This window comes from Vicugna pacos, chromosome 1, assembly GCF_048564905.1.
Source record: "Vicugna pacos chromosome 1, VicPac4, whole genome shotgun sequence".
NCBI classification, from domain to species: domain Eukaryota; kingdom Metazoa; phylum Chordata; class Mammalia; order Artiodactyla; family Camelidae; genus Vicugna; species Vicugna pacos.
Genome location: NC_132987.1, coordinates 21,042,244 through 21,066,368, shown reverse-complemented (window position 1 = coordinate 21,066,368; position 24,125 = coordinate 21,042,244). Strand labels below are relative to the sequence as shown.

The 24,125-nt window shown below is 41.7% G+C and overlaps 1 protein-coding gene across 2 annotated transcripts in view; it reads right to left on the bottom strand.

The window, feature by feature from the left end:
- The window catches only part of PLS1 (plastin 1), a 95,261-nt gene extending 71,663 nt beyond the window's left edge, over positions 1–23,598 (bottom strand). Inside the window, exon 1 of one of the 2 annotated variants that reach the window (XM_015237947.3) lies at positions 23,510–23,598. The gene's annotated coding sequence lies outside the window, so the exon portion shown is untranslated. The remainder of the gene's footprint in view (positions 1–23,509) is intronic. The other variant, XM_072958582.1, reaches the window with a different exon arrangement.
- Between the last annotated feature and the right edge of the window lie 527 nt (positions 23,599–24,125).

Below are 24,125 nucleotides of genomic sequence, written 5' to 3'. Positions count from 1 at the left end.
ATGCTACAGGGGCTTCTTTAATGTTGTACAGCCTTATGGAGGAAGATCCTAGAGAAGAACTCAAAAAGAGACTTCAAAAGACCAGGAGATGGCATGGATTCTTTTTATCATTTTAATTCAGTGTCTAGAAAAATGAGTAGATACCATACCTTCTAGCACGTTGGAAAATGTTTCCCAGAATGAGTAGGTGTCAAAGTTGGTCATAAATATGTATTATTATACATAAATGGGCAGAAAGCTAGAAGGGCAGACCAGGAAGTCGAAAGGGTACAAACAAAGTTGTAGAAGCATGAGAGCAGGTGGCACATGATAACTACAGGAAAGCAAATATTCTGGCTGAAGGAGGGTGCCTATTTCCTATCATCTTTTTTTTTCTGAATCTAGATTACCAGAGAAGCAGGCACAATGTGAATTACCTCCCTTTGCAACACATAGAGGTAAGTGTCGCTGCAGCTCTGCTTGACTGCACAAAAGTCCTGAAACATCCTTTCCAAAACTTCTTGTTTTGGAATCTGGCCTTGAGATGATTTCAACTAAGAAAACTATCCAGTTGAGTCCCATTTTCTCATACACATCAACATTAAATGCCTGAAGGCCCCCTGGCAGTGATAACCACTGCCGTCTTATTTGTCAACAAAGGCAGACAATGTGTCTGTGACAGGCAGAATAATTCCCCCAAGGGGCCCATGCCCTGATCCCCAGAACCTGTGAAGTTGCAACCTTCCATGGCAAAAGGGACTCTGCAGATGCGATTAAGGATGCGTATGGGCCTTGGGAATAGGGTAGATTATCCCCAGTTATCTAGACAGGTCCAATCTCATCACCTGTGTCCTTAATAGCAGAGAACCCTGCCCTGCTGGGTGGGAGAGATGAAACAGAAAGAGGAGAGACGTGAAAGCATGAGAAGGGCTGTTGCTGGCTTTGAAGATGGAGGGAGAGGTCATGAGCCGAAGAATGCAGCCCTGCTGACACGGTATTTTAGCCCAGTGAGACCCAGGCGGCATCTAGAATCTGGGAATGGCCTTCAGCTTACACTCAGGAAGAAAACGGGGCTCTCAGGACCACCACCTCAAGGATCAGAATTCTGCCAACACCCCCAATGAGGATTCTCCCCTAGGGCTTCCAGAAAGGAACACAGCCCTGCTGACACCTTGTTTTAGCCCAGTGAGACCCATGTGGGACCTCTGACCCACAAAATTGTCAGAGACTAAATTTGTGTTGTTGACGCCACTAAATTTGTGGTATTTTGTTATGGGAGCCACAGAAAAATAATAAAAGTTTAGACAGTTTTACTCCGGACAGGGTGTTCTTCTCACCTTGGCCTTGGATTTGCCCACAAGAGAGAATAGTTACCCTTCGGGAGAAGCAAAGAGGGAAGACGAGTATATCTGGCAGAAGAGGCCAATGTTAGCTTTACAATTTTGCTTAAATAAATTTTCCCTCCAAGAGAATATATGTACATACACACTAGAAGTCAAATATTCAGTCTGCTATTCAAATAGAAGCTTAAAAAGAAAAATATGACAAAAATTAAAATATTCAAGATTTTGCCAATAATGATGAACAGAAGTGCCTTTGTCTTAACCCTACCTGGTAGACTGGGGCCGGGGAATCACTGCAGTAGACATTAAATGCTACCCAGCAATGAGGTGTGGTGTTCTCACTGGTAGTCACAGGAGCAACCCCTGGAGCTTAAATAATGCAGATCCCTGGATCTCATCCTCCAAGGTTCTCAGTCTCACTCAGAAGGGTGGGGCCCAGGAATCTGAACAGGATTGGAATGAAGAATTTCTGAATTCTGTCCCCTAACAAATGACTAACATTGCTGAACCATTCTCCACTTCTTCCACCAACCACTGGAGACTTCTGCTGGTCTCACCAAGATCCAAAAGGCAGTTCTTGTCAGGAGTTAGCCCAGGGGCTAGCCCATCTAGGACACAAGATAGTTAAGGGTACAGCTTTGATATAAACAAACCTGGATTTGATTCTGCTCCTGCCTCTTAATGAGGGAATGCTTGGGGCAAGTCACTCAAGTTCTCAGTACCAGTTTCCTCATTTGCATAAAAGGAATGGAAGACCTACCTGCCCACAGGGCTGTTATGACAGATTGAGCACAGTTCTTGGAACACAGTAACTATTCAGCTATTGTGATTGTAACATGACCCTAATTCCATTTCTGGATGAAGTTAAAGCAAAATATTTATGAACAGAGGTAGTTTGAATCCTTTTCATCCCTGTAACAGTGTCAGGAAAGATTAAATATTTAATGGAAACAGGCTCCTACTCTAGACTGCATGGAATTGAATGTGTTTACAAGAGGCTGTGTTGAGGGGGGAAAAATAAAGGGAACCATAATAAAATAAAGAGAACCATAATACAACAAAGAGAATTCATATTTGTTGAGGTTATATATACCTAAGGAAGCATGATTTTCTAACAAACCTCTAGAAAGGTTACCTGAAGCAAAAGATGTTTTTCCCAAGCACGAGCGTTTAGGAAATTTACCTCTTTTCTCACCTTAGAACATGAAATGCCAACTAAATGGATTGTTGAGACAAGTCCTTGCCATCACTAAGTATTTCAGTCGCTGAGCCAGCCTCCATTCTGATTTGAAGACTGAGAGTGAAACTGAATTTCCTGCTCAAGGTTACAAAGCAAGATAAATAATCTCAACCTCCGGGTGAATATGAGGGACATAAATTATCACATCGCTGAAAACTACACGATTCAATCACATGAAAATGAACAGATGCACACAGGAAGGCAACAGCACAGCACTGCTGAGTCCATGCTGATGACATCTATTACAGTCAAATGGCCTGGAGTTGGGGGTCACAACTAGAAAAAAGAATCAGAGACTAAGACCTTAATTAAGAAAATACAAAATAAATGACACACAAGGTCCTACTATATAGCACAGGGAACTATATTCAATAGTGTATAGTAACCTATATGAAAAAGGATACATATACATATATATGTATGACTGAATCACTATGCTGTACACCAGAAACTAACACAACATTGTAAGTCAACAGTACATCAATAAAAAGTAAATAAATTAAAACAAAATAAATGATAAATTAACCGTAAAAGATGTTGAAAGAAATATAATATCTATTCATTATTTTCCTCTTGTATCTTTTAGTGCTCTCTGCTTTCCTTTTTCTCTTTTATCCTTTATAGAAAAGGTGGGGGTGGGAATAGCTCAGTGGTAGAATGCCTGCTTAGCACGCACAAGGTCCTGGGTTCAATCCCTAGTACCTCCGTTAAAAAAAAAAAGTTTAAAAAAAAGAAAAGGAAAAAAGGTAGGAAACATTAACAGATGAGAAAAGGGCATCTGAAGAAAATCTTTATGTCTGCACCTGCTGGTCCTTCTCAGACTACTGTCCTCTACAGAAGGCACGATTTGATTATCTGGTGGGGAGACCCATTCAGGGAATCTTTGTTTCCAGGAGGCCCTGTTGTTAAAGCAGCACTCTGGCCTCTTTCTCTGCATTCCCTTCTCACTCTCCTCTGAACAAAGGTAACTGATTCATCTCACTCGTGAGAGAATAAGTGTCTTGGGTCCACTGAACCTCCTTTCTCCACTGCAGTGATTCTCAAACTTTAACTGCAGCAGAATCCTAAGGGCTCATTAACCCAGACTCTTGGGCCCCACTCCCCAGAGGCTCTGATTCAGTTCACCTAGGTTGGAGACCACAAATCTGCATTTCAAACAACTGCAGAAGTCATGCTGGTGCTGCTTGCCTGAGGGCACCATCTGAGAGCCACTGCTCAAGTGGGTGGGGCTAAAATGCTCCACATCGCTGTCCTCACGTGGCGTGGCCTGCCCTTTCCCTCTTCGGCAGCAGCTTGTCCCCAGGATGCACACTGTCCTCTGCCTCCAAATGGTAAGCAACCCAGAGGCAACTGTCCAGCACTTCTGCCTGGGATGGGGTAGGTAGAAGTTAAAATTCTGGGAGGAAAGGAATGAGGAAGACCGTTTGGCCACACGTCTAGCCTGCAATCCTGACCCAGCTTCACCAGGAATAAAGTTGGTATTTGGAGCTCTATGTAAGAGGCCTCTATCGATTTCTCAATCAGTTCAGAGAATAAAAAGAAGAAGAGTATGAACTATCAGCCTCCTCAATCCAAGAGCATCCAGCCTAACAATCATGGGAATGACAGGGAATGTGACTAAGAATTCCAAAGGCCTCATTCTGGAAGCAGAGTGACCCTGTCTTGTCTAAGCCATAATGCTGGAGCCATACAGCATCAACTGTGCATAATGAATAATGTTCCTGCTCCTGGAACACGGAGTTGCCACCAAAGTGGTGTAAGTGGAGAGAAGAAGATAAAGAGCCTACAGGAAATTCAACCTAGATTACTTCTCTAGGTCAGTCACCAATAAATGTTCAGACCAGGCTGGCTGACTCAACAGCTCCATCCCCACCCACAGCAAAGCCCTCGGGCTGTTCCTCAGCACCGCAGGCACCTCTTGGCCACCACTTCCAGCTCTGCTTTGCATCCCTGGGCCTGGCAGCTCTGCTCCAGTGCCACGTTCTGCCCACCTACCGAGATCCTGCAGAGATGCGTTTGTGTCTCAATTCTCAGATGGTGCCCTGGCTTCTTCCAACCCTGCAGTGTAGCCAGCGCTGCCCCACGTCAGCTCAGCCCCACTCAGCTCCTGGGATCCCCATCTGGACTCAACATCGCCAGCCCCTCCTCCTCTAGGAAGGAAATTGGGACAGCAGAAGGTTTTCCTTAAGAGCAGAAAAATTACAAAACAACCTCATCAGCCAAACAGAAGAGAGAAGAGGGTGAAATCCATGCGGGTCTTACATTCTGTGGCCTCCAGACTCCTGGGGCACCCATCTCAGGGCTCTGGTAAATTCTTCCTCACCAAACTAAGGGCCCCCTCTGGCTGCCAAAGGGACAAAATAGTACCATGGGCCAAATCCTGCCTGGACACATGCCCTCTGTGGCTCATTGGGTGTTTTCTAAATTTTGGAGCTAATATGTAAAAATGAAGAGATTCACATAAAATTCAGGTTTCTATTTTCTCTTTTCAAATCAGAATCTCATTTTTACATACCTGCTCCAAAATTTAAAATTTAATTGCTCAGCAATCCTGAGCCCATATTTCCACATGATGACACTGGGCTAGGCCAATGACAGTTGTGCCTTTCAGGTAAGGGGTAAACATTCAAGTTGCCCACAATCCTTACGGTCCCCTACCCTCCCAGTTCTCCCAAGGGCCTTTCTTCCACAGAGCATATGTGAACCGACAGTGGCTAAGCACAAGCTCTGCTACTGTGAATTTTCTCAGATATCCCTAAATTCAAATTAGAGTATGCAGGGGGGGAGAGGGTATAGCTCAGTGGTAGAGTGTGTGCTAAGCATGCAAGAAGTCCAGGGTTCAATTCCCAGTACCTCCAATTAAAAATAAATATATAAATATACCTAATTACCCCACCCAACAAAGAAAAATACAAATTAGAGGATTGTGATCTTGAAAGAAAGAAATATATGTGTGTTTTTTCTCTCTTCAACAGTTGGTGGCTTCCATTCTGAGTTATGAAGAGAGGAGAGGAGAGGTGAGGAGAGAATAAAGGAACTCAAACTAAAAAGGCCATCTCTTTTCCAACATATCTAGTTCTCCAGGACTCCCTGAAAGAAAAAGTAGGCATATCCTGTGTTGTTATAAGACAAAAATTCCGTAATCCAAAGTTACCAGATGTAGAACTTTATGGCCTACTTACTGATAAACTACATATAAAGCAAATAAAAGTTTATTGTTTTTGGAAAGGTCCTGTCACTTGATGGCCTTCTTTATTTCGCAAGAAGCTGGAATACAGAAAAACGCAGAGGAGAATTATCACCTAATTAGGAAAAGATCCTTGTGCCATAAAAGTGTACAAAGATCTTCTCTCGAGTCACCTGTTATTTGCATGCACAGTGAACTGGCTGACAGCACTGCTATGCCGCCATCAAACCACTGCAGTGCCACCGCCAGAGACATGCCCCAGAGTCTCACAGGTCTGGGCACCTTTGGAATTCCTGGTCTTTGCCCAGAAGATTAGATTAGTGAGTCAGTGTCAAGGTAAATATTTGCTTTTCAAAATTCTCCCTTTTCTGTCTCACTTCTCTTTCCTGTAAGGCCAGCACTTAAATGGCAAAATAAAATGTGTCACACCTTACTTCTCTTTTCTTCTCAGAAGACTCCCAGGACAAGAATGGATTTTGCAGTCCTTTTCCTCCTGGTTCAACATAACACAGGTCCAACAATAAGTGAGGGAAATGTTAAATATTCTGCTAGGCGTCTTTCACAGGTTATGTTCGCTTGACATCTAACCTCTTCTATTGATGCAACGTAAGGAACAATGGAAGTCGGGCTAAGGCTTATATCTATAGCGGCATGGCCCACCAGAAGGACTAACAGTGATTCCTCCGGAATCTGATTTCCAGGTTATGAAGTGCTTCCACACAGTGTGTCACAAGCAAGAGAGTATTCTATAAACCCTACATACCAACATAAAGGGTCTGTATTACAATTTTTGAGCCGGACATAACGCACCATTCTATTGTGAATCCTGCCCTGCCCTGATTCTCAGTTCAAAAAGAGGAGGATCTCAGCCCACTGTTTACCCTAAAGCTAGAGTCTCCATTGATTATCTGCTCACAGACAGAAACAAGTTAAAATTAAATCAATGAAAACTACTAGAGTATTTGCTTCCCAAATGTCTCCTTTTGCAATCACATGCTTGCCTCTTAAGAAAAAAAAATATTTTTTAATCTTTATTCACCATTTCTATTCTTTTACAGTGTAATCAAGAAATACAGTTTAGTTACTTTCACACATATATTTCAGTACCTAGGGAGGCATAATGTATCATTAGGAGTCCTGACTCTGGAGTCAGAATCCTTGAGAAGAAATATTGACTCTGCTTCCTATTAATTGCATCAACTTGGGTGAGTTATTCCAAGTCTCTGTCTTCACAGCGAAAAAATGAAGATGATGATGATGATAACACCAACTTTACAGATTTTGGGGGAGGATTAATTTTAAAAAACAGCAAAAGACTTAGACAGATGGTAAGTGTCTGATAGATGTTAGCTATTATTTTAAATATTGGTGATTCATGATTTTCACAGCATTAGTGGTCCTCAAAAGTAATATAAGTGTGTATACAACTGTATATTATGTGTATACACACGTGTATGTATATGTAGGCACATAATACATATAGGGGAAGGGAGGAAAGGGTGAAGAAATCATCTCAATTTGCAGAAACGACATTCACCAATAATTGATGGGAGACTTGTTTATTGAATAAAGGCTTGGATGAAGTTAATGACATTTAAACACTGCACTTGAATAATTTAAGTAATCATTAAGGCAGTTCACTACCCATTTGTGAGAAGAAAACCATACAGAGCATTACAATTAAACTCCAACCACTTACATGCATTCTTTTTTTAGAGATTCTGTGTTTTTTTCTTTCTGTTTATTAAAAGGAAAAAAACCCTACAGAGCTCTTTCTAGACCAGGGGTCAGCCAACAGCCCACCAGATAAATCTGGCCCACTGCCTGCTTGCATACTACCTGTGAACTAAGAATGCTTTTAGATTTTTAAACAATTTTTTTAAATCGAAAGAATAATAGCTTGTGACATGTGACATTAAGAAATCAAAATTTTAGCACCCATAAATAATGTTCATTGGAACACAGCCACACTCATTTACTTACATACTATCTATGGCTGTTTTTGTGCTGTAAGAGCAGAGCTACGTAATTGAGACAGAGACCATCTGGCTTATAAACCCTAAAATATTTCTTATCTGGTCCCTTACAGACTAAGTTTGTCACTCCCTTGGTCCAGACTATTGTTTCTAAGAAAGATAAAGACTGCTAGGGCCTAGCCCGGTGCCTGGCCCAAACCGTGTTCAGTAAATATTTGATGAATGAATATGGCATCGACATAAAGAACCTGAGGTGGGGCTCCTCTGTGCTAAAGAGAGTTGTTCTCAAACAACAGAGAGCCTCTTTCACACAGAGAACAAGAGAGGACTGCTCCCGTCTGTGCAGCCCATCTAGGGTCTCTGATATCCTGTAATTCCAATGGCAGAATCTGAGGCCACAATGAAGTACAGAGAAAGGGCAGATCATAAGGATAAACTAAAGAGGAGTTCTGTGTTAACCAGCAGTAGGTTAACCAGCAGTAGGTTTTTAAGGGAAAAAAAATGGCATCACAAAAACACAACCGAAGAGGATTAGTTTGAAGGAAAAAAATGTACAAACAAACAAAAATCCTACGGCCCTAAGTCTTAGTTCACCACAAGCTTTTTTCTAGATAGGGCTGCTAAAAAGGTCTGCAGAATCTTAAGTTGCATATGTACAAGTATAAATCCAAATCACAGTAAATATTGGGTCTCACTGTAACCTCTGCTAGTTAGAGCACATCCAGAGTACAGAGCCCAACCTAGGGAGCCTCTGTGTATGAGAATATAGTGACAATCTGGTTTCTAGAGGAGAGCTATCAGCATGGTGATGCGTCTAACCTAGGTACCACTTCTAAGGTTAATTGATGGAACTGGAGAATATTTACCATCGAGATAAAATCACAGCCCTCAATCTGAATTCATTTAATTCATGTAAAACTCTTAGACTATCTTACTAAATGCAAGCTTTGATCATCAGCGCCATCACCTGAAGAATTATCATATGAAAGAAGTAAACTTTATTGTCATCCTCTTAGAATAGCTTTGATATCCACAAACAGGTATCAAGTCACTGAATCAGCTGTATCTAAATCATCAAGTAATTATCACATTTCAGAAAGCTTTTCTCTCTTTACTTGGAGGTTCCCCTCCCCCAAACTAACCAGTTCTCTGGTTCTAAAGGTGAAGCAAAGACATTTACTGTTCACTGAATAGCCTTGTGCTCCCCCTCACTTCCAAGCAAGGTCATGTGATTAGTTCCAGCCGACCAGCTGTGTAGAAGTGACCTGTGTCCCCCAAGGCCAAAGCAATTCAGAGCCAGTATGTGATCCAGCTCCTCTCCCCCTGCTGAGACAATCTGTAAGTCCCACGTTAAAACAGCAAAATCACAAAAATCACAGCAGCCTGGGTCTTTGAGTCACTGCACGCAGAACAGCTGCCCTGGAGCAGAGCCAATGCACACTGACATTTCTGTGAGCAAGAAATCAAGGGAAATATCAGGGTTGATTTGTTACTGTAACATAGCCTACTCTACCTTGACTCCTACAGAAAGTCTGAGCAGAAGAAAACCTTGGATTCTGTGATCAACCCAGTTGGGCCATTTACAAGGATTCATTTGCTGAATTAAGTAGGGAAATTTTCCAGACCTTCCTCAGACAGGTAATCCGTACAAATTTATTACTTCAAGTGCATTCACAGATTATTACTACATCCTCTCCTATTCAAAGGTAAGGATTGAAAACCAAATCCTCTACGCCACTCACTTAGCAAGAAAACTTAAGATCTTACTGAGACATACACTGACTGATGCCCCTTGAGCAATGTTCACTGAACGATGTAACCCCAGACAAACCGTAGCTGAACATGCTGTGCTTCCATGTGGCTCCTGTCTTGCTTTATGACCCTCGGGCTTCATTTTCAGAAGACACGGGTAGCAATGGAGTTACTGCTCCACAGACAAGATGGCAGAGTGCCCCGGGCAAAGCTGGCTCAGTTCTCTTCTGTTAGCACTCAACAAGTATACTGTTAATCGGACAGCCTGATTTCGGTGGGGCTTTGAGCACAGAGAGATGCTATCTTCTCCAGCTGGCAGTAAAAATATCCAGTAAGATAAGGACTCCATCCTGTGCCCTTTGATAACTTCCTGATTTAAAACCACTGGAAACTCTGGAGCCTGGTCTGGCAAACAGTAGGATATAAACTTCCACAGCCCTGGGTTCAAATCTCATCTCAACCAACAGCTGTGTGAGGCAGGCCAGACAACACAGCCTGTCAGAGCCCCAGTTCCCTGCCCCCTCCACAAGGCAACTGGGAGGACTACTGTAATGGATGTGGGTGGAAATACTCATTGCACGTTGGACCCTTGCCGCCTCACACTGTGGAATTCTTAAAGTCAATCGGAATTTCTATTCACTTTATGTTTTACTACAAGAAAAACAACATTCTCGGGTACATTTAAAGAAGAAAAAAATATATATATACACCTTTGGCTTTACTCTTAGGTTAGATGCTGCCTGACAGTCACAAAAATGAATTCTGTTACATAATCTGATCCTCTTCCAATGCGACGATGATGATTTTCCAGTCGTCGCTAGGAAAATATAGCTTGAGTTAAATTTCTGTTCATCTTCCTGAGGCAAATGAACTTTTAAAATTCCTAAGAATTCCCTGTTAACCATACTTCTGATTTCCAATTCTGATTATGTAAGTATTTTTACAGCCCAAGAAGCTAAAACTCAGCTAAATGTAATGCGGTATCTTAGATGGGATTCTGGAATAGAATTGACTTTAGGTTAAAAACTAAGGAAATAATAATAAACCATAGACTATAGTTAATAACAATGTAACAATATTGGTTCATTTACTATAACAAGTGTACCATACCAATATAAGATGTTAACAGTAGGGTAAACTGTGTATCAGTGTGGGGGCATGTGGAAATTCTCTGTACTAGCTGCTTACTTTCTCTGTAAATCTAAAACTTTTCCCAAAAAATTAAGTTTATTAATTTAAAAAAAAGTCACCATTGTGGGGAGGGTAATAGCTCAGTGGTAGAGCACACACTTAGCATGCAGGAGGTCTTGGGTTCCATCCCCAGTACCTCCATTTAAAAAGAAAAAAGTCACCACAATGAGACACCACTTCACACCAAGATGGCCATAGTTAAAAAGACAGATAATAACAAGTGCTGGTGAGGATATGGAGAAACTGGAACCTTCATACATTGCTGGCAGGAACACAAAATAGTGCAGCCTGGAATAGAACAGTTTGGGAAAACAGTCTGGAAGTTCCTCAAAACATTAAACATCGAGTCACCTATAACCCAGCAATTCCACCTCCAGGTACACACCCAAGAGAAATGAAAACATATGTCCCCCCAAAACTTGTTCACAAATGTTCACAGCACATTTACTCATAATAGCCAAATGTGGAAACAACTCAAATGTCCATGAACTGATGAATGAATAAATGTAGATCCACACAATGAGCTATTATTCAGCCATAGAAAGTGAAGTACTGATGCTACAACATGGATGAAACTTGAAAACGTTATGAAAAGTGAAATAAGCCAGACACAAAAGGCTACATACTGTATGATTCCACTTATATGAAATGTCAAGATTATGCAAACCTATAGAGACAGACAGTAGATTTATCATTGCCTGGGAAGAGATGGAGGATGACTAACAGAATTTGATTTACAGGAGGGAGCATTTCTGAATAAAGCATGATCCACCAAATGTTTTAAAACTGAGGAAATGAGGAATGAGTGCTAAAAGATACAGGGTAATGGAAATATCTTAAAAATGGCTTATACTTTAAATGAGTGAATTGTATGCTATGTGAATTATACCTCAACACATAAATAAAGCTATTAGTTTAAAAACAACAACATCATGTGCACCAGGAATACTGAAGGAACACATTTAATCCTATTCAAAGACTAAGATTTTGACAATGTCTGGTTGATATGAAATCTTTAATTTCCCTGAGAAGTCTTGCTGCTTGATTTTGTAACACCCTTAGTGTAATGCCTAAGAGCATAACATAATGGGATGAAACTGTGCAGGCACATGGTTTGAATAAGCCTCTTCAGAATAAATGAGAAACATATATAACAAAAGCCCTCTCGAAAGTGTGCCTGAGATGTGAAAAAGGATGCAAAAAATATTCCCACCAATAGTTAATAATAAATTAACTTACAAAAATGAGTACTGTTGTGTACTCATTTTAGTATACTATCTCAGAATTGTCATTTCCTCTGAATTACTAGAAAATTACAATGTTTTCAGTTCTTCCATTATTTGTTGCCCTAGTCCTATGAGAAATGTAGTATTAACATTGCAGAAATACTTCAATTAAGGTTTAGCCTCCCACAGCACAATATATAGCACTTAGGTAAGATATAACTCGGTAAAAATTAAGAAAGTTTAATCTTTTTATCTGAAACATTTCCTGATGTACATTAACAGGAAATATAATAATTTTACAAACCAAATTACTTTGTTCAAAATGAAAGCGATGAATCGTTTTCCCACATTAATCAAGTCTAATTTCAGGAATCAAGAACTGGATTACTGTTAACATTAGAGAAACTGTAAAACCTAGGGTAGAATAAAGTTAACTTTTGCTTCTTGTTTCATTTAACTGCAGATAAAACAGGTATCCAAGCCTCTAGCAGATTAGTGTATTAATATACATTCCTGGGGAGGGTACAGTTCAAGTGGTAGAGCACATGCTTAGCATACACAAGGTCCTGCGTTCGATCCCCAGTACCTCCTCTAAAAATAAATTAAGAAGTAAACCTAATTACTTCCCCACTAAAAAAAAATATAATATAAATAAATAAAAAAATATATATATATATACATTCTTTAAGCTTCTCTATAAGTACCCCCTACTCACCTCTAATCCGATTTCTTTTAAAATAATAAGAAATACTTCAAGAGGAATATAACCTCAATTTATATGTCAGTTTATTTTAGAGGTGAATCAATTTTACATACAAGCATTATCTACATGTAACACATTATTATTACATATCATTACTGAAATCATTTCTGGAATTAGTTTAGAGCACATATGAACTGACAATGAGCCTTATACTTTGAATACAAGCTATGCAGCCATCTCTTGGATAAGGCGGGGGTATCTCTCAAGATTTACTGCCAGTAAAACACAGACCTAGGATTAGCAGTCTGAAAATAAGGCACCATGGGTCTTAAGTCTCTACAAGCAAGAAGCTACAAAATATTAAGTGGGTGAGGTGGGGGTGGGTACAGGTTCATCCATTCATTCATTCCATTTTTCTTCCATTCGTTCAACAATTTATTAAGTGCTTACTTGTATAGTAGGCATTCAAGCAATGGTGTACAAAGTGAAAAAGATACAGTCCTGTCTTCAAGAAACTCACACTCTACGTGGCCACAGATGGGGCCACAAGAACTTAGAATAAATCTTAGTCGTAGAAGATTTTGATCCAAAATGTGTATCATATCTTCCCTATTTTATCTTACTTAATCCACAACAACAACAAGAAAAGAACAACAAAATACAAACAACAATAACAACAACAAAAACCCAGGTTCAGACAGGCTTAAGGACTTGGAGATTCTCCCACCCACGGAGCCTCTCGGCTGTGCCCTCTAGTCTCCAGAGACAAGCTCCTCTAAACCAGTACTCAACCAGACACCTCCCAATGTATATAGATAGCTAAAGTGTTCCAGAGACAACACATGGCCACTCACACTTACCTTTGGAATCGTTCAGCACTTGAAGTCCCTTGAGAGTATTTGTGGCACTCCATACTTTCAGCCTTAACTTTTGAATTCCTATCTCTTCCCAGAACAACCCTGAACAAGCAATATAATCACTAGACCGAACGATTTATTCATTTTTATCTCATTTTTATAATTTGTCTCTCAGAAATTGAAGTTGGATGGCCTTTTATATGTTACATATTTTTGAAAGACCCAGAAGCCTTTAATCATGGATTAACTTTTGCAAGTCTGTAAGATGACTGAAATACACATATTGAAATCAGAGCCAGGAAAAAAACATTTTTAGGTGTTTTTCCAAGAGTACCACAGTTCCAAGGAACCACAGATCAATGCACAGTAAGAAATGGGAGATTCCTCCTCTTCTGTTGTGTTTGGGGGCTAGGAAGGACCTGGGAGTGAGCGGAGGTAAGCTTGTGACTTATACTGCCTATAGAATAAAGTCCAAACTCTACAACCTCATACTGAAAAGGTTCTACAATCCTCCCTGAACACCTTTCCAGTCTTACCTCCCTGTACTTTCCAAAATGAACTGGAGAACTCGGCTCTGGCTGAACTTGCATTTCCCTGTTGCATCTCCATTCTGAGGTTCAGCTGCCCCTTTGTCCGCAATGCCTCTCTCCCTATTACTCTCCCAGCTGTCCTCTTGGCCTGGTGAGCACCTGGCCACCCTCCACTGCCCAATTCAAATGCCCCCCCCTCCTCCATTATTTTCTTAAAGTAGACAAATGCTCTTTCTCATCAGATGGTTCACAAAGATAGATAAAACATCAGAAGATCATCATTCTATGTGAACTAAGCCAGGAAGAGAAAGAAAAATACCACTTATATCTAGAATCTAAAAAAATGACACAAATGAACTTATTTACAAAACAGAAAACTAACTCATAGGCATAGAAAACAATCTTGTGGTTACCAGAGGGGAAAGGAGGTGGGAAGGCATAAATTGAGAGTTCGAGATTTGCAGATACTAACTACTATACATAAACTAGATTAACAAGTTTACACTGTATAGCACAGGGAATTATATTCAATATATTGTAGTAACCTATAATGAAAATGAATATATGAGAACGAATATATAGATGTATATGTATGACTGAAACATTATGCTATACACCAGAAATTGACACAGCATTGTAAACTGTACTTCAATTTTTAAAAAATGAAGGAAAAAAAAAGAAGATTGCATAAACCATCATCTCTCAACCCTGCCCTACTGGCCCTAATTGTTAAAATGGAAAGTGAATCTCTCCTCAGTTCTATCACCTTTGGTTTCCATTATTCTCACAGCACTTAGCACCAGCTGCCCTAGACTGGAGCCATAGATTCGTATATCTTAAACCTCCTACAAGACTGCACTTTTCTGAGGGTAAGGAAGGAACTTCCTGCAATTGTCTATGTCCTCTCTCTTAGCTCAGAGCTTGCAAGCTATTCCAAAAATACTTATTGAATTAAGTTTAACATTATATCCAGGTACACAAAAAAAAAATCCAAATGCATATTCCTTGCATATACTAGTCATTCACACTTGGTTTGGATCAACTCCTAACCTCGTCTAGTGATGTTGGCTGCTCAGCTTTCCATGGTTGGAATGTCACAGTGGCTGAACAGCAGTTATTTAAAACTATGGAATGCAAGAAAAGGGCTGGTTTCCTGGGAGAACTAGGGGATTGGGGTGGGGGGTGGAGTGGGTAAGGAACTTCCAGAGGGCAGCAAAGGGCACAAGGCAGCAACCACTTGGTAAAAGACACTAATTTAAAAAGAAAATAACAACAAAACCTGAAACAACCATTTTATGAAGGTAGGACAGTTAAGTTTTAAAAGAAAACAATTTTTTCTAGCTCTCCTCTCTCAGTTACATGATACTCTGGTCCAGTGGCTCTCAAAGTCCCAGAGCATCAGACTCAGCACCACTTGGGAACTTGTTAGAATGAAATTCTCCCATCCCATCCCAGCCTGAAGAATGAGAAACTTGAGTTGGGACCCAGCCATCTGTTTTTTCACAGGCTCTCCAGCTGATTCTCATGAGTGCTCACGTTGTAAACATAGGAAAAGACCTGCATTTTCCTGAACAGGCCAGCTCCATCCAGTCCCTATCCTTCCCACATGGAAGGCTTTTCCCTCTATCGATTCTCTGCAGACTGAACTCATGCTTTCCTTTCAAAGCTCAGCTCAAAAGTCCAGACACCTTCCTCAACCCACTGAACAGAATGAACTGCTCTCTACTTGGGCTCCCCCAAAGCCACATTCTGCTCTTCCTCCTGGTGCTCCCCCATGTCACAGGCTGTCCCTGTGTCTGCCTCCCCCAGCTGACAGAGAACCCGTGAGGACAAGGACCACGCCTCACTCATAGTGCTACCCCCAGCACAGCTCCCTTTCGTCAATCAAATCCCTTCAATTTTGCAGAGAAGGAAAAAAATTATTCATCTGCAACAAGCCTCTGATTGACAATGAGAAAGATGCTGAGAGGCATCCAACCCCTCTCTCCACAATGGAGATGAACACCCTGTCATGACAGATCTGAAGTTTAAGTTGTTGAAGGCACCTCAGGGAACAGAGAAATCACTTATGGCTTAGCCATAAACACATTCAGGATTTGACAAAAACCAGATCTCAATTTCAGAGAGAAATTATTCTCTCTGGTCAGTAAAAGAAGAAAATATAGACTCATGGGAAGGGCACTGTATTTGGGGTAGACTGCCGCTCCGTGAGGACGGGAACCCCACATCTGTCTTAGCTGTCTGTGGTCCCAGTGCTGAGCCCTGACACTCTGACAGATGTTGAAATTAGAAGACACAGATGTGAGCTCCATCTGTGCCATTTCACAGCCCGGTAACTCAAGTAGGCAAGTCATTCTCAAAGTCATGGCCACCTATCAATGAAAGGCAGTAAAGTCAGAACATTATTGTAACAATAAATACCTCACCTCCTTACCTTATGGTTTACTAATTGCTTTCACATTCACTATCTTGTTTAATCATCAAACCGGTAGCTGAAGAGAAGGCCTCTCTTCTCGTGGGATCAGAAACAGATTCCCAGACTTTGACTTCTCATCTGTGACTCTGATCAGAGGCCAACTGATTTCAGATATCTAAACTTTAATTATCCTAAGGGGTTCATTTAGATTGACCACTAAACATTCCAGTTTTCTCAGATTACCTTTTTTCCATTGATGGTGACCTTGGGGATTAACTCGGGCTGTTTAAGGACACGGAAAGGGATCAGGCAAATTGCTGCTACTGTTTTTCCAAAATTATTTCACCTGCATGACAACTTCTGCTAAAAAACATCACTGAGCTGTGTTTCATGGCTGGCACCTCACTGACCTAGTAACACTTCAACTCTGCAAGAACTGGGCCACTCTTGGTAACATCTCTTGGGCCAAGAGTGTCCCAATGAACCTAAATCTGAGGAGAGAGGAAGAAAAAGGGAGAGGAAGAAAAAGGGAGAGTTCACCAGGACAAAATGCTGAGAACGCGTTCAGAAGAAAGAATCCAGGAGTCTTTGAGAGCTTTTGTTTTGTTCCCAATGGTTATAAATACTAACTTGCTATCGAGCTAAAGGTTCAATTATGTACTAATTTATATTGGCTTTCCATCAAATTATTGATGAATAGCATTTTAACCCTAAGCAGAGACTCATTTACCAAACCTCAAAATTCTAGTTTGCATTGATTTTTATCTATAAACAGTACACAGTATACATCATCAAGGACAAAAAAAAATGAAATCAATAGAACCATAAAAGGTGGCATTTAAAGTGACAAAGTGAAATGAGACAAAAAGTCTACTTGTGCCTTTGCTCATTCACTGTAAATGAGTCAGTTCTGAACCTGCTTTGTTTTTTTGTTTTTTGTTTTTTTCATTTCAACAATGTACTCCAGATTCTGAGTACCTGCTATGGGAAAGAAGTGTGAATACAGCCAGTACTTTCTAAGGCATTCAAATTTGCTTGTTCAAGAGGAGGGTATAGCTCAGTGGTAGAGCACGTGCTTAGCATGCACAAGGTCCTGGGTTCAATCCCCAGCACCTCCATTAAGAAATGATTAAGTAAACAAACCTAATTACCTCCTCCCCTCCCCGCCAAAAAAGTTCAAAAAACTTTTTTGCTTGTTCAACATTTGTTTTACATCACAGGTTGTCATGCATCACTTTGGATTTTACAACTGTGATCATAGAGACAGGTTTACTCATTTATTCGTGGAGTGCAGAGGGCCCAACATGGGACCAAGGAGGATGGTCTGGACAAGCCGACCTTGGTCCTAGGTATAATTAACATGACTGATCCTTCCACACACATTTACCAATGTTTTAAACTCAAATTTAAGCCAAGTTCTACGCTGACAGCACAGCTAACATCTCTTGTTTCTTGGGTCTCCAACAAACTGAAGGGGTTGTCATTTTTTTTAAATGTGTTATTTCCTGGGCTGGATCTTTAAAAAATTTATTGAGCTTCTCCATAATAAAGTAATTCTGGTTTCCTCTAGTATTGAGTTTCTCCTGTCAACTATTCCCCCAAACCTTTTGCTTTTTAGCAGGAAGGCCCTCTCACAAACATTCTACCAAGAGATCCATCCTCCTCACTATCAGAAAAAACTCAGCTTCTCACGATTTCTTCATGGTTGGCTTGGATTCTTTTTGAAGGCATATCTGTGTGCACTGAGTTCCCAAATGTTCTTACAGTTTTTCACAGCACTAAATTGCTCAAAAGAGCAAAACAAAAATGATAGCTTATTATTATAAAGTCTAAAGTTCCCTTAACAACTGGACTTTATGAACAAACGACCTGTAACTCCTCTAGAAAGTAAAATGCTCTCTGCTAAAACAAGTGTTTAAATAGGAGAAAAACTCTCCTAATCAACCCTCCTGCCCTTCCTGTGCCCACAGTATTACTAAAAAGCAACTTGCTTTTACAGATGCCATGCTACATGTTTCTTACCAAAAAAAGGCAAGTAGGCACCTCTAGACACAGTAGTATTGAGAAGAAATAAAATGATCCAAGTTGACACAGCCTCACATCTCATGTGATTTTACAAGTCAGCAAAATTTCCAGCAATCGGCATCGTACAACTGTTTTATAACCAATAAACCTGAAGGCAGCACAAAGGCCTCTTTCTCTCAGATTTTTATCACTATCCAGAATGAAATGTTGATTTGGATTTCTGGATGTTGAAACAAGCAATGGCCTGAAGTGGCGGCCTTTCCTTTCATATCCAGAGCGCAGGCCCTGAGAAGGCACTGGACCAGCTCAGGAGAAGGTAAGGCAGAAGCAGGAAATGGACCGAGCGCTCAGGCGGCACAGGGAGGGGAAGAGCGAATGCCCTCGGCTGGCTTCCGTTTTGACACTCCCCAGGGGGATTAATGAGGTTCATCAGGGAAGGCAGGAGGGGACGTTTTCTCACAGCCAACTCAGCTGGTCAAATCTGAGGCCTGGCAGTCCTGCCTCTAAATCACTTGTTTCTGACCTGGGGCCTTCCCCGAGGGATCAGCACCCACCTGCAACTGCAGCAAGTCCACACTGATGTCAGAACTCCCTGAGTTTGAAGACCATGAAGGGAAGTGTCCAGGTCTGGGTTCAGCCTGGGGGTTTTGACCACAGTTCAAAGATCTGAGATCAAGATTAGGGCCAGGACCCTCAGCTACCCCAGAAGCTCCCAGCAGTGGATCCTGCCACCGCAGGAGAAAAAGTCCTTATCAATCCGGTCTCCCTAGAGTCCTCAGGCTTATACACAAGGTGAGTCTCAACCCCTAGGTCCAGAGTCATCTACTGGATGACTACCAACTCTCCTCCAGCACCCCAGCTCCACCCTACAAAAGACGGTGGGAGCAGGACAGAATTAGCTTTATGGTGCACCCAGAGAAAGAGGTGCTGTCTCCGCCTCCAGGAATGCTTCAAGGGTAAAGGAGAAAAAGACAAAGTGGAATAATTTTAAAAACAAAACCCAGAAAGATTCATCACTGTTATGTTTGTTATTAAAGTCTGGCTCACAGAATGTTGGGAGTGTCACCAGCTAAAATCTGTGGCCATTCTAAGCATCTGTTGGGGTTACCACAGATAAAGCCTTGCATTTTCTTAAGCTATTACGTTATTTGAGCTCTCAGTGCCTGAAGTCAGTAGGGCCTTCCGTCTAAGCTCAGCTCAGCCACTTATATCGACAAGTGACCTCAGACATGTGCTTTTATCTATGTCTCAGTTTTCTCAGCCGTAAAATGGGAATAATAATTGCACCAATCTCATAGGATGGTTTGGAGAGACTCCAACATATTGCTTGTAAAGTCTTCGGTACAGTGTCTGGTCCATGGAAAACATTCTATTAATACTAGTTACTAATATTACTATCATTATTTTGAGGAACTTACATAATATAGTTATTTTACACAGAGTTGTGGTATATTAATCTGGAATTTAATATCTGGGCGTTTTTTTAAGTGTATGAGACATTAACTTCAATGTACTGCCTGATTTTGTATTTGGATGTCCAATTAACTGTGACTAATGTAATGATTATAAAAAGGTAATCCCTCTATACTTGGCCACCCCCCCCCCCCCGCCAGGTAATCATCTCTCAAGCTGTATTTCCCCTTAACTGCTATCTCTTCTTGGCTCTTAAAAGAACAAGCATCACTGCCAGGTGAAGACGGTGATCAACTACAGCGTGAATATCAACAGGAAGGATGTGTGCCATACAACAGCTCCCTCGATGCGATGTGCAGCTCAATGAAAAGGCTGTGTTTTGATTTGCAAAATGGCTATTTGCAACGTCTGTTCCAAGTAAACAAATATTGTAAGCGACTTCTTGAACTTGGATTCTGGTTTCGGAAGAACTACTTTCTGTCTTGTTTCTACAGGTGATGAGACTGATCACAGCTCTCTCAATCTAAAACTTACCCCAAATTCCTGGGTCATAAACACCACGGCTATTGCTCACCACCTCCCGAAAGCGTATGTCTCTCCCAAATACACTCTCAGTTCAAGGACCCTGGGTCCATCCGTTTGGATATTCTGCCCCTGACAAGCTAACCTCTCACGTCCTTTCCAGATGCCTCCTCGACTGCATTGTATGCAGATTCCCAGGTCTGCAGCCTTGCCCACCCTCATTCTGTGTAATCAACCTTGAATTGGCCAGTCATCCCCTGTGTCTCATCTCTTCCAGTGACACAGATGTCCTCCCATTGGCCACCAAGTTTCCCCCTTTCGATTAGGTCTCTGAGGGCTTTTGAACTACAGAACATCTCCAACTGGAGCGTCCTGCTGCCAACTCAAATTAATCTTGGGGCTGGTAACTTTGAAAAGTTAGGGTTAATGAAAAGAGCTTGGGGCTAGTGGTGATAAAACTTGAGCAGAGCCTCTGGCTTCACCACTAACTAGCGTTATCTCAGTTTCTTCTCTACATAATGAGGGGGTGGTCTGGATAAACTGCTGCCTTACAGCCCTAAGGTCCAAAATGCTCATTCTCCCCATGTCAAGATACATTTGTTTGTTTATTTGTTCATGCCGTAACTATTGAGTATCGAATACTGCAAAGCTATGAGAGATTAAAGATCATTCCCCAAAAAGCTTACCATCTAGAATGAGAAATGAGACAACCACATCGACAACTGTAAGAAACAAGAGATTCTGTCACAACTGGAGGTGTTTACAAAATAAAAAGAATAGTACATGACCAGCACGTCAAACCTGAAACGAAAAGAATTTTCAAAATGTCTTTTCTCCTCCACATCGAGTTTTTTACCAAATGCTTTTCCCTTTACATCATTTCTTAAGTCTGTGCTCTCCACTCTGCACTTAGAATCACATGCTTAAATCCAGGCCCTAGGCAACTCTCCTCTACTACGATTTGACCCCTGTCCCCAGAACTGCCGCAAATAGTTTGTGATTCCTCACGAAGATATGAGAATCATCTCATCAGGCTGGTTTAGCTTGGCCACTATCTTGCTATATAGCTCTAAGGTGGCCTCTCTCATTTTACAGAGCACCCACATCAATTCTGTTTAAAGTTGTCCCTCCTTCACATCCTCCCTCCCACAATCAGTACTGAGAACATTATTTGTGCTTAGTTCTGGGTGGGATGTCTAAGTCACAGGCAATCAGAAATTCCAAGAGCTTACACTCACTGGTCAGGAAGTTGGGATATGTACTAAAATTCAACAACCCGGGATACTAAAGATGAGGGGGATACTAGCACAGACAACAGTAATAAACGTTAAGAGGGCTCAGAAGAGGGAGAGTTACTTTCTGGCCGCAGTGATCAAGGAAGCCTTCTAGGAAGAGGTCACACCTGAGCCACACCTGCATGCATGTGCAGAACTTCAACAGGGAGGGAGGCAGACAGGGGCCAAGGGTCCAGCATGACTAAGGTAAGGAAGGAGGGCGGTTTCAAGACCAGGAAATTGTTAGGTGGGGCTTGTGTGAGAGGGTACTTTTTGAAAGCTCCAAAGCTGCTAGCAAGCTTAGTAGCAGGAATAACTAATTTTCTGTTTAAGCCAGACCACAAAGTATAGGAGGTAGAGGAGAATAAGAGAGTTTATCACAGACATAGAAAACAAACTTACGGTTACCAAAGGGAGAAGGAGTGGGGAGGGATAAACTTGGAATTTGGGATTAACAGATATACACTACTATATATAAAGAATAAACAAGGTCCTACTGTATAGCACAGGGAACTATATTCAGTACTTTAATAGCCTATAATGAAAAAGGATCTGAAACAGAATACATATTTATATAAATATGTATACCTGAATCACTTTGCTGTACACCTGAAACATTGTAAATCAACTATACTTCAACTAAAAATAAAAATAAAGAGAAGGTTTAATAATCTAACCAAACTGAGGAAAGTATCAGCAGGGGGATGGTAAAAAGAGCCCTAAAATCAGAAAACCTGGGTCCCAGGCCCAGCTTTGCCAAGGGGCTTTAGCAGCCACAGCAAGTCATTTAACCTTGTTGGTTTCGGTTTTCTCATTTGTAAACTGAAGCAGCTGAACTGGCTGACCTCAAAGGTCTCTACAGTCCAAAACTAAACCAACTGTATATTATTTCTGCCATTAAAACCTTTATCATGGGGGCGGGGGTGTGGAGGGAAAGGCAGGCATCTATATCCCCTTTCCATATAGGTTTCTCCTCCTGAACTAAAAATTTCCCCCCTACACTTACTTATTCTATGCATATGCCTCCCACATCATAAATTTAACACTTAAAGAATGTTCAGTATGTGCCCCCAAATTTTGTTGATGGCTTACAGATTCTTTAAGACATGTGTGCAGCACAGCCTTAACTTCCTACAAGTGTATCCAATACCACAGCCCCAGGGTAAAATGTCTCTGGGCGACCCATAAAATGTGACAGGGTAAATAAAGGGGAGAAAAGTGAGAACTCTGCCACTCATCTAAAAGACCACTTCCTTTTAATAATACCAAATAAAGCCTGAAATAACAGTAATGTAGAAAAGTAAAGCAGAATTTTTTTTTTAATTTTAGAAAATCTGTACTTAAAAATGCAGCTGAAATGCGGAAAGTTTTTGGCACTGAAATGCGCTGAAAGTTGGCATTATTTATGCCGCATCCAGAGGCCCCCCTGCTCCAGGAAAGGCACCAAAACCAGAAACCACGGATGCGATTTCACTCCAGCCCTACTGATCCTGTGTACAAAAAGGCCAAAGGCAAATAAACCGGTCACAGAATTCAAGCGAAACAGGCTGGATCAGAAAGCCTCACCAGCAGCACACCCCCAACCCCCCAAAGTTTAAATGAGAGAAAGGAAAACAGAAAAGTTAACAGAATGCCTAATTTCATGCAGAGAATCATAATGCAGTTCTCAGGCTTACTGTGTAAGCAGCATAAATACACGAGTTAACACCTGCCCGCACTACGTGCTGCCCGGACTGAGCAGGACGCGTCGGGGAGCCGCCTCCCCAGCCAGGGAAACCGGAGAGACTTCTTTGGAGCCGCTGCGCGCGCCAGCGAGAAAGTAAAGCCTCGTTTTCTGCCAGGCTTCCTCTCGGACCCCACCGCCGCGCCGCGTACCTGCCGCAGCCGTCTGCTGTCGAGCCCGCACTCCCGCTCAGGATCCAGGCGCCCGCGGTCCGCTCTGCGGCTACCTCTCGGCGCCCGCCTAGCTGCGGCGCTCGCGCCACTACGCATGCCCGGCCGGCATCCGGGTCAACAAACTCCGAATCCACTTGCCGGGTTTTGGCTGCGACTACCAAGGGAAAGGACCAGAAGCCGAGAGCTGAAGTGGAGCTGCAGGTGCTGAGAGAGGCGCGCAGGAGACGTTGATGGGCGCTGCGACAACCTACTGCCCACAGCTACCCAGGACGCACCTTCCTCCATGCCTAAAGATGACCGTGTACACAATTGGAATGATCTTAGCACAGTGGTTCTCAAACTTGAGTGTGGATGAGAAACACCTGGAGAGCTTGTTGAATCACAGATCCCACGCTCAAGAGTTCGGATGAAATGTAGATCTAGGGTGAGGCGCGACTATATGCATTTCTAATATTTTCCCAAGGGAAACTGGTGCTACTAATACGGATGCCACACTTGGCGAACCACTGGCCAAGAGAAAAGATATATATTTGGTATAAAAAGAGGAAAGTTTTCTCTCTCCTTCCCCCCTTTTTGGGGGATTTCTCATAACACT